This window comes from Opisthocomus hoazin, chromosome 1 (genome assembly GCF_030867145.1).
Source record: "Opisthocomus hoazin isolate bOpiHoa1 chromosome 1, bOpiHoa1.hap1, whole genome shotgun sequence".
Classification (NCBI taxonomy): domain Eukaryota; kingdom Metazoa; phylum Chordata; class Aves; order Opisthocomiformes; family Opisthocomidae; genus Opisthocomus; species Opisthocomus hoazin.
The window spans coordinates 71,079,049-71,093,006 of record NC_134414.1 but is presented as its reverse complement, the minus strand read 5'-3'; positions in this window follow the sequence as shown (position 1 = coordinate 71,093,006).

Genomic DNA, 13,958 nt, shown 5'->3' with positions numbered 1-13,958 from the left:
TTTGTTAACACCAGTGGAGTACAGAGTAGTTGCTCAGCTTGCACACCTGGGTGTGGAGAGCTCTGCTTCTCCTCACTGACAGCGTTGAAGGATGTGGGAACTAAATCTTACTGGAGGTCCTGACTGATAGCTGGCAGGAGAATTAGGTGAGTCCATGTTGGAGAGGACTGATTCAAATCCCCACAGGTACCGAAGCGCAACACCGTGATGCCTTCTTGCTTCTTTTGTCACTTATTACAGCCATGGCATAGTCTTGGGCGTAAACACGCTGGTGTTCTGGTGCAGGCTGCACAACTCAATGCACAAGCTGAAACAGCATCTGTTTTCCCCTCCGCCACCTATTTGTACTTCTTTTCTTGCTTCAACTGCAACTCACATCATTGTTATGTGCATGTATCACGTATCAGCTAGGATAATCAGGCCCTCCGTGTCTGACACTTCTTTACTCAATGCTGAGTCCTCCTGTATAGGTTAATAAGACTGTGTTACAGAACAGTACATGAAACTTAGTGTAAAGTGAGTTCAGACACCTTCCAGCATTTTACCAGCACATAAACAGTTAGCTGCTGTTGGAAATCCTAAGCTACAGACAATGGGAGATGGTAACCTCTTGTGCACAGGATTTAAAACTATAATATCATTGACCTTGAATCGTGCATGTAGCCTGGGAAATCTAGAGTTAAGCAGCTTGCAAAACCATAAAAGCAAGCCACTAGTCCGAAGAATAGAAACCTTCTTCTAGTTTTCCTGCTGATATTCAATGTTGTTTCAATCAAAGTACAGGTAGCACTTGAAGAATGACAGATCTTGTGAGCTTTATGTACCAGTATAATGAGATTATGCTTCATGACCCTATTGCATTTGACTTTTACATTAGAGAATATGATTCAGGAATTCATATGAAGAATCCATAAAAATATAGATGAAAAGATTTTTTAAAAAATTGCTGGTTTCTCATTAATTGCACATTGTAACTGACTCACAGGAAAGGAAGAATGATAATGAAGAAAATCAGAAATAAAAAGGGACCCACAATCTGAGTGTGTATCAGTACTGAAAAAAATACAAAAAATACCATGAAAAGCATAGAAAACTATATTTCTCTTACTAGTTTTATTCTTATAATATTACCACATTTTAAAAATACAATTTTAGAAAAAAAAAATGAACTATAGCTTTTTGCAGTGATAGGCGACAGGTCAGAAAAGCATTTCAGAATAATTTTACACCTTTTAACCTTAAAAAATACTTTGCTGACAATTGAGAAAGGGCCTTAAAAGAAGCGCTGATAGGCATTCTCACAGCAGGGTTGCCATGTCCCATCACATAGCAGAGGGTTTCTGCATAATGTATCCTGTAATAAGAAGTGTACTGCAAATCACAAGGCTTGAGTAGCAGTTTTAAGAAAGTAATCCTTGGCATGAACTGCTATTAGTGATGACACTGAAAGTTTGTTACATAAAACTCTTTAGAAGACACAAAGAAGGTAAACTGTTTAAAATTTTGATTTGAGCCTTGAAAGAACTACTTTGTCATAGAAATTTGTCTACATTTAAATACATATTTAGTGTTCTCTGTTTTTTCATTTTTGCTTATGCATGGACAGGCTTGTTAAATGAAAACCGCAGAGTTTCATTAAATGAATGGCACTTTTCTCTCATTCCGTGCTGCAAATGGTAATTGTTCAAAAAGTGCCTTAACAATTACTGGTATTAATTATGAATGCTAATACAATCAATGATCACTGAGAGTCCCCGTGTTGCAAACCCTTTACAAACAGGGGTAAAAACTAAAAAAAAAGAAAAAAGAAAAAAAAATTCCAGTATAACAAAGAGTAAATCAGTCCATCAAAGCACAGCGAACTATATTCATGTTTTAATAGCTAGACTAATAAAAATGGCATATGAATCTAGAAGAAACCCTCTTGTTGAAATTAATTTTATTTTTGTCTGGAAATGTAAATAACAGAAAACGTGGAGGGGCCATTTCCAGGCAAGTTCTTTTCAGTGTTAATGATGCAAATCAGTGAAGTTTCTCAGTCCCTGGGGAATCTTTTTGTCTTTCTCATTTCCATAAGAATGATTTTTAGGTGATTAAAATAAAAATCTAATGGAAATAAAAATTCTTTATACTTTTCTCACAATACAGTTTAGTAGATATCTGAAAAAAACAGAACTGGAATTGACTTTAGAACTATAATAAACCCTTCTAGGAGAGGATTGGTCACAAAACGTTTTTGTATTTCTAATGGAGACATTTTTGGTTGTCTTTAATAGTATTTGAGAGAAGTTGCAGTCATCTGAAAGGTTGATGTTTCAATGTATCTCCAGCATTTTCTCAGTGGCTAGTAATGGGGAATGAAATGTTTCATTGTGTTGCTTTCTAAGTGAGCAGTGTGAGCAATAGGCATCCACATAATTAAAAATTTGGCTTTCAATGTTTCTGGCAAATAATTTTTTTCAGAGCTAGATTCTTCATGAATATCAAGGACTGGACTGATAGTGAAATACTGGAGAAGCATTGATAATTTTAAATGACTTTTAATCCTACCCTTCCTCCAGAAGGAAACTACTTGAGTGACTCATTAAAGGGCTGTCATTAAGCAGTGGCTTTTCTATAAGTTCTGTTTAAGGCAGGATACACCACACAGTGGTTCAGCATTGGCTTTACATTCCCTTTTTTCCCAGGGAGCAGGGAATGGCAAAAATGGAGATTAATGTAGCCCATGCCAGCCCCATGTACAGCACAGATAACACCTCCCTCCCTCCCATGCTGGTGCGTAGGGAAAGGACTGGATGATGCCCTCCCCTATCCTGACCCACTCTGCACAGAGGGAGAGCAGCAACGCCACAGACTCTGCACACACACAGGCACACACGTGTCTGCACATCAACACATGCACCTGCACTCCTTCTCCTTGTGCAACAGGAGAAAGCGACAGCCTGCAGAGGAGACAGAAGATCACCAGCCCTGCCACCCACATCGCAGCACGCAGCGCTGCTCACTCCATTGCCAGCGGGAGAGGGCAGGTAGTAGTCATTGCTGTCGAGGGAGCTTGGGGTGTCTTACGCACGCGCAGGAGATGCTGCTGGGTTGCATGGCCAGGAGCAAAGAGGACAGGAGAAGGAGTATGCTCTTGTTTTCCAGGCAGTGCCCAGCAGAAACTCTCCATCCTCACGTTCACTAGTTGCTATAAACTGCCCAGGCCCAAGCAAAGCAGCAAGACAGTCTCTTTGGCATGCTTGATATCATGGTCTCCAGTGAGACCAGAGCAGGAACAGGGAAGAGGACCAGCTCTGGCACAGGAGGGTCCCCCACCACCGGCTCTCTGAGGACTCAGGACTACACTGGGAGGCTGGAGGCAAGAGGCACAATGGGGAACAACGTCGCCATGCTAGCCCCTGCCCATGCACTCTTGTAGGTTTGACACCAGTAATTAGGGAGGCTGCAGCCCTTCAGGAGTTTCATATAGAAATAGAACTGGCGATTACTGTGGCTTGGGACTGGTTTGCTTCCCTCTGGGTCCCCTCTTCAGCTGCTAAAGAGACACCATGGAGACTCAAGTTGTCCCCAGGACTGCTTGCATCCTGGATCTGGGTTGTGGAGGAGTGAACAGAACTCCAGGGCTCAGGGGAGGACGGGGAACAACTATTCAGGGCAAATACACGGTTTTCTGACACTTCTATGATCTAGGAGATGACTTCCCTCTTGACTCCTCCATATCTCCTAGCTGAAGACTTCCACCCCTGCCCCAGCCTTCCCCAGCCCTGAAAGAAGCCTTCCCCAGCTCCCAAGTGGGAGACACATGAAATGTTCCTGGCCACGGTGAAGTCAGAGGATTTGCAAGCTCTGCCTTTCAGCAGATAAGAGTCAAGAGCCACAAAACCTGAGATGGGATATAAAATCTCAAAACAAAACAAAAAAATGAGTTCTTTATAATACTTTTTAATCAACTGTATTTCTTAGTACTTTTTGACTCTGACTTACTAGCTGTTGCTTGCTGTCTCTTAGAAAGGTGGTTGTCTCCAAGATGGTCTCCAGATCCTGAGGACACCTCATTTGTATTTCCTTAATGTTGAGAGTTCCACTGAGTCATCTGAATCCAAGAGCCCAAGATTTAAGAAGAAATACTATATACTTGATGAAATCATGAGTAGTGGCAACAGCACCAGTCCGTAAGTTTAATGTCATTCTTCCTCTTTGTGTTTGGGCAAGGTGAGAACCAAATTCCAGAAAGCTCTTTAAAGCCTTCAAGGGAAGAAATGAGTGCTATGAGGACCTCCTTCCCACCACCCCGTCCTCCTCATAGCAGGGCCCAGAGCCATGTGCTATGCCTCTGTGTCCCCAGGCAGTGTAAGGGTGACCCCGAAACAGCCCGCACTGCCTGCCCTAACCAGCAAGGTGTTCCCCAAGGCACCTTCCACATAGAAGAATCATGACCCTGTAGCCTAGGGGCTGAGTGCGGAACCTTGGGTTCTACTCATGTTTCAGGAGTAGATCTGAGGGGTAAAATCTGCCTTCCGCCCACCTTCCTTGCTGAGGACGTACAACTATATAGAGCTTAGATTCCCCTTTAGGAAGAGTGAGAGATGAGTTTGATTTGTCTCAGACAGAGGAAAGCTTGCACCTAAATCCCCGATTTCCTAGGGAAATGGAAGAGCATCGTAGATAGTTGACAGATGGTGATGCTGCATTTTGCAGGGATACTGATCTACCCTGTGTGTAAAACAACATCTTACAGGCCAGGCAGGCAACTTGCTCAGCCTGCTACGCCCTTTGCTGGATGTGGTCTGAACTCTTTTCCCAGAATGGCCAGGGTTTGGAGGCCACTACATGGAAGGGGATTTCAGTGGCTACTTGTGAGTGTCCGTTCTGGTCCGGGACTCACTGTGCCCTGGTGTACTCCTCACGTGCTGTGTTACAATGTGCATCCTGCAGTCTTCCCGTGCTGATTAGGTACGACTCCAATGTATTTTCTTCTCTGTCTTCAAAGTGTAGCTTTACGGGTTGCAGCCTCATAGATGCCGGGGGGGGCTGGAGCCTGTTCTGGGAAAAGGGGGTCCAGCAGACCTGCAGAAAGCATAACTGAATACCACACAGCTGACATGAAATGATGCAGAAACGCTGTCAGATCATCTACTCAGAAACCTGTTTCAGACAGTGCCATCTGCCCGTCTCGCCAAGTACTTCCACCCAGTTCCCACTGCTGCTTGGAACCTGAGCTAGGGCTTCTTCTCCTGAAACCTTCTGAGCTGTTGCTTTCCCCCCTCAAAGACCATGTGCATGTTTGTCCCATGGCGTGGTCTGGAGCAGGCTGGAGCTAAACAGGGTGATGTCAGGCTGGGGTGAGCTTTCCAGACAGATTTAGGTTGTGTGAGCACACATTGCTTGAGAGACGAAGAGGCTCATGGTGTCTGCCTTGTCTGTTCCCTGTATTCATCTGGACCATTTGTTAATTTCTCCGGGATAGTTTTATGGGAGATCTTCCCACATCCTTAGTGGAATCTTTGCCTGGTGAGCCACAGAAAAGGCAAAACGGGGCCATATAAGAAAACAAAGATGGCTATAACACAGACATTTCTTCCCTTACCCTCTACTCCAAGACTGGATCAAGACTTTCATCATGTGAACCCCAGGAGTATCTGCAAAGTCAGTTAAAAGAGGAGCCTTTCACCTAACTACTCCACTTGGTGCAGAAAAATAAGAGTCCTTGCAACTTTTAGAGCAAAATGGGAGAATCCTGTAAACACTAATGTTTTCCCAGGGCTGGACAGACTCTAAGCAGGAATAGTAATTCTGAATTTAGGCATCTTAACATGCCTTAGTGCTGTTTCAGGAGCCTAAATCCCACCTGACTCTGCCAGGGTACATGGAGGACCCTTCTGTGGAGAACTTCAAGGCACAGAGATAGTGAATTCTCACAGAGTTTATGGTATCACAGGAATGAAACACCTCCTCACCCAGTGGAATTGAGTCTAGTGATCCTTTTCTGGTTTTCTAGGGAAGATCTACTTTAAGTTTTCTGGGATCATTCTTTCCAGCTAGGTCCTGTACACGTCTTCTATTTCCCCGGGAACAGATATGAGCTGGGATAGCTCTGATGGTAGGTGCAATAGGATTGCTTTAAAAGTGTCAGAAAAGTATGTTCAGAAACGTGAAACTTTTTTCTCCAACAAGATAAATTGGCCAGAATGATACTGTTATAATTAATTAGTGCATTAATTAGGAAGGACCATGGAAAGTCTAGATGTTTATCTGAGAGGATAAGCTGAAGCCAACACTGTGTTTACATTTCAGTAAGGACAGAATATATCCCAGAGAACACGAACAGGAAGACCAGCTGTCTCATATTTGCCGAAAGACATAGCCCTGTTGCTCTCCCTCTGCTCTCAGGTGTTCCCCAAATGAGGCATTCTCAAGAGGAAGCTCCTGTTATTTGTGTCTCTCTCCGATGTTGCGTTGCTGCGGTCTTTCTTGGAGGGGACTGGAAATGCATCATACATTTGCAACGGTTCTAATGGGTGGTTTTGATGTAGTTCCTGGGATAAAATACAGACTTTCAACAAGCTGTGTTTGTGGTAGGGCTGCTCTTTGGCTTTGTTTTAGAAATTCGGGTTTGAAAACCCGGATCTTTGTGCGGCTTTGCTTTTTTTGTGCCGTTGGCAGTAGCTCCTCAAGCCACACAGCCCAACTCCTAGAAAACTCCCGATCTTAAAAACCACGCTCGCCTGTAGCTCTGAAAAAGTTGTCTTGGGAAAGATGCCCCCCTCCTCTCCTCCTCCTCCTTCTCCTCCACTCTGCGGCAGGACCCATTGTCCGTCGCCGGCAAGGCATAAAGGAGTTAACGAAGGAGCCAGCGAGGAGGTATGACAGGGTGATGTCAGAATATTTCCAGGGAAATAATGTGTTGGGGGCGATGGCCGGGCTCAGGGGCTGGGGCTGGCAGCCCCCAGCCCCACCCCGACATTCTTCTTGTCCGGTTCCCACAGGCGGAGAGTGGCACGGGGGGTCAGAGTGGACTAGCACAAAGGGAGACCCCCTGCTGCCGGGGCCATCGTGCTGGGCTGTCACTGCTACTAATTCATGACTTCACCTTTAATCTCGCTGATCCATTATAGGTTAAAAAGAGACCCATTTTACAGCTGACAAGATTGAAGGGAGCACAACCCAGGAACTGGGAAGGGGGGGGGGGGGTAAAAAAAAAAAGTTGGGGTGGAGGGAGAGAGTGAAATAACCCCCGCTAAAGTTTGTACAATTAGGACCCATCTGCTGAAAACAGAGTTTGTGCTTTTCACTTGTCCTTTCCCTTCACTACGAGGATATGTGTTTTAAGAGGTAAGTTGATAAATGCAGCTAGTTCAGAATTTTAGCACATAGGGTCAGAGGAAAAAGGAATGGGGAGGAAAGGGGGGACCAGGAAAGGAGAAAGAGTAAGATTTTAGGAGCAGGGCTGCACAATGGAAAGGATGGGAAACATGCAAATGACTTAGCACTGCTTTAGAGCATGTTCTGTGAGGTCATCATGTGGAAATGACTAAGAAATTTATGAAACGCTGATGTCAAAGGTAAGCTCATCAAATCAACATTGATTCAGCAGAGTAATAAATATACGTGTGTGGCACTTACAGCATGTTTATAATGACACAAATACTTACTGAGTTCTCAGAAATCTTTAGACCTACTGTGCTGTGAGCAGTAGATGAAGTCTCCAGAAGTCAGTCTGCTTTTTATTTTCATTAGTAGGGTAATCACTTTCACAAAGATTTTTATGCTGTTAGTTCAAGGCAAGGAAAATGCATGTTCTCAGTGAATTTCAGAAAAAAGCAAATAGGAAAGAATGAAAGTAGTGTCTGAAAAAAAACAGAGGGGAGATAATTTGCCATAGACTTATGAAATGGTGGCTAGACTTATTTTTTTTAGCACATAGCAAAGAATTCAACATTCCTGCATTTCCTGATTTTGTCCTATGTGAGTGAGGATACTGTAGTATCTGTGTGCAGTGCTAATTCAGGGAGTTGGGGTATTGGTCCTTGGTTCTTTTTGTTTCATAGCTCTTTGACAAAAAATAGTAACTCCAGAAGCAATTTTACTAAGTCCACCAAACTAGCCTATCCCTCCTCCTACTGCCCTGATGATCTCAGAGAGCATTGAAGCCCAAGTAGGAGATCATTCGCTGGATTCTCCCTGTCTTTTGCCGTTGAACCGCATCTCCTAAGATTTTGCAGTGTAAGTATGTAAATTTACACTGCCAGACAGGCACAGTTTTTACACTTGTTACGCCCCTCCACACCTGCCTTTCTCCCTTCCCTGCAGAGGAGCACCGAGAGTCACTGGCATTGTTGTTTCATGGGTGCCCCGCTGCCGTGAGATAAGGGTGGAGAGCAGGGAGGGTTATCACAAGGATGCAAAGCGCTGCCTGAAATTTGCAAAGGTTTGGGGGTTTCTGGAATTCCTGGACAAAGTCTGTGAAGGAGATCAGCTGCCGGTGTCTTTTGTGGACAGATATAAGCGAGAATGGGGACCTTTGCATGAGGCACTCTCTCAGTTGAAGTCAGTGATGAAAGTCCTATTGAAAAGAGCCTCAGAACAAGTCAGAACCTGATTTCCTGAGACTGACATTGCCTGCAGATGGAGGCAGACTGAGGTCCGTAACTGGCCAGCGCTTGGGACACATTCTGCTTACTTTAGTCACACAAAATGACGTATTGATGCAAGTTTCCAGAATCCAAACAGGCAGCCCTTTCATAGGCAAAAGCCCTAATGAAGTCACTGGCAAGCAGCCTCGCTGGCCTAAGGCCTGCAGGCTATTTCCCTAGTCAATGCACTGGACCTAATCTTGTACCCCTTGAGCATCAAACTCCATGTGCATTTTCTGCAAGTATTTGTTCTCTTTCTGCAAAAGCACAAGATTTGTGTGCTGTAGAGAGCAGTGTCAGTGAGCAGCTGCTTCTCCTTCAGCATGAGTTGTTTGCTATATAGACTTCATTCCCTGCTAGTTGGGCAAAACCAAACTGTGAAGCTGGGGCGCGAAACTGAGAGGACCTAGACTGCCAAGTACAGATCTCCTATTTTAATTTGTAAGTGTATATCTGAAAACAAACAAACAAAAAGGATTAAAGCAGCAGGGTGTTTTTTTTTTTAAAGAAGCTTCTGTGAGTATTATCAAAATATGTATTTTTACCTGGTAATATTCTGACTGCTTCTAATTTGGTGGAACACATTAACTCCTCTTGTAAGTCAACTGCAATCAATGAAGCTGTCTTAACAATGTGTTAGAGTTCTCTTGCAGAGTGGATTTCACTAGATCTTTATAAGTGTAGTCCTTCTGGTTTCTGATCAATCAGCTGAATTTATTTTTCCCATTTGCAAGAGCGTTAGAAATATAGATTGGAATGGCAGTTTCAGTTATTACCTCAGTTATCAAACTGTCATCAAACACCTAGTTAAGATGATATAAATCGTAAGGATGTTTGCAGGGGAGGCTTTGTTTTAGCTGAGGAACCCATGTCCTTTCATTCTGAAATTTTTGAATAATGTTTTTCCCAAGAGCAAATGTTATAAAGGGATACCCAGGTAATAAGGTAAAAAGTAGGTTTTAGAGCTGAAAAATTGCCGTCTCCTTCTCCACGGTCCTCAGAACATGATAGAATGAATAAAATCCTTCTCAGATAAACCATCTTTTCTTCTAAGTTTCATAGAGTTTCTGTAATGAACCTGCAGACAGGTGTTCAGAAGGAGACAGGAAAGCAGCCTCTATCCGTATTGCCTGAAATAGGGGTGAATTGTTGACCTGAGAGGCAACAACTTGGCCTGGAAGTAAAATCAAAGAAGGGAGGAAGGAGGCCATCCAGACTATGGACATGGAGTCCTCCCTGTAAACACATCACTTTCGTTCAGTAGGATGGGCACTTGCAGTTCATGGGAAAATAACCTCAAAGGCTCTGCCTCTGGGTGCTCCCACCTCCGGCTGCTCTAGATCTTACCTAAGCCTGCAGGTGGGCTCACAGCTCACACTCGCACCCAAAGCTGGAAGTACAAGCGTCTTGGGTGCTGTCCTGGTTTCAGCCAGGATAGAGATAATTTTCCTTCCAGGAGCTGCTGTGTTTTGGATTTAGTAACAGAAGAATGTTGATAACACGGGTGTTTTCAGATGTTGCTATGAACCCAAGAACTTTTTCCCTGTTGCTCATAGTCAGCTAATGAGCAGGTGTGCAGGAACTGGAAGAGAGCACAGCCAGGCAGATAGCTAAGCTGGCCGCTGGAAATATTCCATACCATAGACATCATGCTCAGTTTATGAATGGGGGTTACCCAGGGGTGAGGAATATTTTCTTTCTTGTTTCCACAGGTTCAAATCCTCTCTTGGCCAGGAGTCCAAACTTTTCCAGGAGCGCAGTCTTTTTCAGGAGTTTTTGTGAAATTTGCAAAAATTCGCTAGTTTGGGGTTCCGTGATTTCTGCTCAGGGACTGCCTGCGAATTAGTCATTGTGTGGTGAGAAAATTTGTATTGTATCTAGTTGTTTTGCATATTCTTTATTGTCATTATTACTATCATTACTAGTAGTAGCATTAGTAGTAGTATTAGTATTTACTTTGTTGTCTTATTAAACTTTGTTTATCTCAACCCATGTGTTTCCCCTTTTGTCCATTTCTCCTTCCCATCCCACTGGGGGGGAAGGGGAGGGCTGAGCGAGTGGCTGTCAGGTCCTAGTTGCTAGCTACCAGGTTAAACCACGACTGATGACATTTATACATTTACAGAGAAAGGTATATTGTAAACAATCCGCCAGGGTGCGTCTGTTTCCCTGAGGTTCCATCATGCTACTTTTATTGCAATGAAAGTAGCATGATGGACTCTGTTAAAGATGGGATATGTGGAACAAAAGCCAACAGATACTGCGATTTCATGAGAGAGGGTTGGAATCACAAGCATACGTGAAAAACGTGGTCCTTAGATATTTCACTGTGCCTGTGGGAACTGACTTCCTTTGACAATCTGCATCCATGCAGTCATCATGCTTGATATGCTATAAATAAATCCTTGATGTTTGATGCCAATCAACTAATACCAGGTCCTTATCACAGTACCTCATTCAACATGCTCAAGAAGTTATCTTTCTATCTCCTTTTTTAAGATGAATCTAATCCATTGTAAGCTCCATAACAAGGAGCCACTCACAGGGTGAAAGTATAAGCAGTGAAGTTTTTAAATTATATTGTATGTGACTCTTGCCATTTAAGCCACAGGTATGAAAAGATGCTTTGTTTTTATGCAGCATTGCTGTGGAGATAGGGTAAGATTTTCCTTGTGCTTGCCACAGGATTTGTACATGGTTTAATTAAAATGTATTATTATATTCGGGCTTTTTCTTTTTTAAAATAAAGTTAAGGACCCTGCTGAAGACAGGGACATTCACACACCCAAATCTATGTCAGAGTCCTGCTGGCAGTTACAGCTGTTGCACAAACATCCAAGAGATGCTCTTAGAGTCAGAATTCAACAAAGCAAGGAGAAACAGGCTGAAGAGCAACTGTCTAAATATATGTAGTAACATCGAGAGTGGGAAGCGGAACTGAGAGAACAATAAACGAAGAAACAATGAAAAGGTCAAGTATTTATTCAGGATTCAGAAGTAGAAATGCTGTAGTTCAAGATGTGCATGCAAGAGGTGAAAAATGTAATTGCTTCTTTTCACTTATTTTTGTTTTTCTCTCCTTATTTCTTTTTTCCAGCTCATCAACACTGAGGGAAATCTTGCTTGCAGTGGAAAAACCCAAATGTGAGACACAAACAGTGAAGTTACGCAAGGGGTAGCAGGACAGGAAACTGCACCATTTTCTTGACCGACTCTAGGAGAACACACTACGTTCAGTGACACCTTTCCTTCAAAAGGTGTTGGGAACAGTTGGTGCAGAAACATGACCTTCCTCCACCCCTCCTTTCACATAATGATGGCTATGTCAGCAGTAGCTGGAAGGAGGAATCCCTGCTTGCCGTCTAAGCAAGCTGGGTCAATACGCACATGATGATTGTGATTCTCCAAGCTCCAGAGTTTGCAGAGCAGCTGCAGTAGCAGCAGCAGTGTTTCCTGCCTCATGGGTGGCTCAGGGGTGACTCACTTGCCAACCGTGTCCTGAGGCTGGCTGGGTGCAGAAGGCAGGTGTGTGAATGGAAGAAGGACGTTGTCACATCAGAGGTTGTTTAGGCTAGTACTACTTGAACAACTTTTAACAATCATCAGACCAAGTTCTCTTGAAAAGGATGAAAGAAAGTCAATATGGCATGATGCTGCTGTTGAAACCTCTATATGTGGTACCTTCAGGGATTCCCTTCAGCGCTGATGTGCTCCATCACTGCTTCTTACTTAGGAAAATTTATATCATTTTCCTGAGATTTAGCCTTCTTTTTTTTAAAAAACAAACAACCAAACAAAAAAAACCTGTACCAAACATTCTGCAGTGCGACTTACATTCCTGTTCTTCTTCATCCTCTTCCTGCTGTGCTCCTCGTGCTCGCTGGTGCTTTTTCCTTTGCACGTGCTTCCTTGGCACGTGGTCGCCTCCTTCTCTGCATCTCCTGCCTCATCACCTTCTCCCATTGGCCATTCCAGGCCCTGCTGATGCCTCTGCCTGCTTTCCTTCCCAGGCAGCATCTGGCTTTAATGGAGACAGCAGCCTCGCTTGGATGAACCCAAGCCCGTTGTGGTCAAGGTCTTAGACCTTCATGGAGAGATGCTATAGGAAGGAAGAATAGCAAAACCCATATCACTTGTGAGCTCCTGCCTTGCAGTTCTGATGCCAAGCAGTTGTCTACTGCTTGCGTAGTGCTTTCTTCACGCACTGGAAAAAACAGTGCAGTGGTGTAATGTCAGACAACTCTTAATGACAGAGCAAGGGATGGATCTGGCACCTCCACACACCTGTAAGTCAGTCTCACGTGGGATCCTTTTAGCTTTTGCTGCGTCTGGTTGCAGCAGGTGACAGGGCTGCAGAGACTAGTTTATCTTGGTTTGACAAGGCAGTGAACAGATTATTGCAGCCTTGAGAAAGAAGTGTGATTACGCAGTGGTAGAATTTCTATTTAAATGCAGTTCTGAATTGCTCCTACGTTTCTCTGACAACATGAGGGGGGGGGAGAAATTATTTGAATTTGTTTTCAAAAAAAACCCCAAAAGTAAACAAGTTGGTGAATCAATCACCACATTAACTGCATTGGAACTAATACACTTACAATAGGGTTTCCTTTGGGTCAAGATTTTTCTTCAGCTTAAGGCCAAAGATGCATTTAAGCATCGCCTAATAACCAAACAGAAAACTTAAGTACCGGCCTGACATGTCATCCATTTCCCACCCTCTCCAGATTGTTTCTGTCCATCTCGCGCTCTTCAAATGGCAATGCAAAGCCCATATGCCATGGAAATTCCCAACACGGCATCTGGCTTCATGACAGATCCTAAGGCAGCCGGTATGTCGGCTTTGGAGCTGCCTCTGCTTTTGTCACGCACCAGAGGTTGATGGTGGGACTGCCTTGTCACCCCACAAACTGCTTTGGATTCCAAGGAATCACTAGGTTTGTGTTTGTCAATGAGCTCCCGCTTAAATCCCTTATGAGATCTCTATACAGGCCTCCTTTATGGTGAAATAATGAGAATTTCTTAATGCCCATGTGTGTGTTTTCGGCAGAAACCTGTGGGTTTAGTTTAAAGTGGACCGCGGCCTGGTACATACAGGTCACTGTGTACTGGGATTTCTTTCTCAGAAAACCCTTGAATACTCTTTGAAAAGGCCTCTTTTTTTTTCCTCTTGCTCATGAGTGTACAAGCCACTTCTTGATGAATAGGATCCATAATGCCCGGAGATATTTGAGATCAAGCATATGGTCGATTGAATATGCATGTAAGTGGGGAGGGAGGGAATTTGTGTGCGACACTGGGGAAAGCGTGTCTGAAAGTTAAAGA